The following is an 802-nucleotide window of genomic DNA, read 5'->3' as shown; positions in this document are numbered from 1 at the left end:
TACGGCAGCACACTTTGAACTTAAACCTGGAGTCATACAATTGTTGCCATCCTTTTATGGATTGGACAAGGAGGACCCATATCATCATGTGAAAGAATTCTTAAACATTTGCTCCACCTTTAAGTTCCAAAACTTCTCAGACGATTCGATCCGCCTACGCCTGTTTCCTTTCTCTTTGAAGGATAAGGCGAAAGCATGGTTGAATTCTCTAGAAGTTGGATCTATCACTACATGGGACCAACTGTCTAAGAAGTTCTTAAACAAGTTCTTCCCCGTTCACAAAACCAATGCCCTCCGTAGAGAAATTACTAACTTCACACAAAAAGAGGGCGAGCACTTTCATGAATGTTGGGAAAGATGGAAGGACTTGCTTCTTAAATGTCCTCACCATGGTTTTGAGAAGTGGCAACAAGTTCAATACTTCTATTACGGTCTGACACCACAGAACCGTCGCATGGTTGATGCCACCAGTGGAGGGTCATTCATGACCAAAAGTGATGTCGAAGCGTGGAACTTCTTTGAAACCTTGTGCGAAAATTCCCAGCAATGGGATTATTCAAATAGAGGTGACAGAAGTCCCCAACCACAAAAGAGAGGTGGTATATATGAGATAGGAGTCATGTCAGAGTTGAGCGCCAAGCTTGATAACCTGACAAAGAAAGTTGATGCTCTGGTATTAAATAGTGGACCACCACAAACAACTCAAGTCGAGGCATATGGCACATGTTCTAGTCCTGCCCATCCTATGCAGTCTTGTCCATCTGGTGCAGCATTCCCAGAACTTCTCTCTGAACAAGTTCAT

General features: G+C 43.3%; 1 non-coding gene across 1 annotated transcript; it reads right to left on the bottom strand.

Annotated features, from left to right (window-relative positions):
- Positions 1–289: 289 nt before the first annotated feature.
- Positions 290–396, bottom strand: LOC131241609 (small nucleolar RNA R71). The gene has a single exon (XR_009169171.1). It is a non-coding gene; the product is annotated as a small nucleolar RNA R71 (small nucleolar RNA).
- Positions 397–802: the final 406 nt, after the last annotated feature.

The sequence above is a fragment of the Magnolia sinica genome, chromosome 3 (genome assembly GCF_029962835.1).
Source record: "Magnolia sinica isolate HGM2019 chromosome 3, MsV1, whole genome shotgun sequence".
Taxonomy (NCBI): Eukaryota; Viridiplantae; Streptophyta; class Magnoliopsida; order Magnoliales; family Magnoliaceae; genus Magnolia; species Magnolia sinica.
This window is presented reverse-complemented; position numbering and strand designations above follow the sequence as displayed.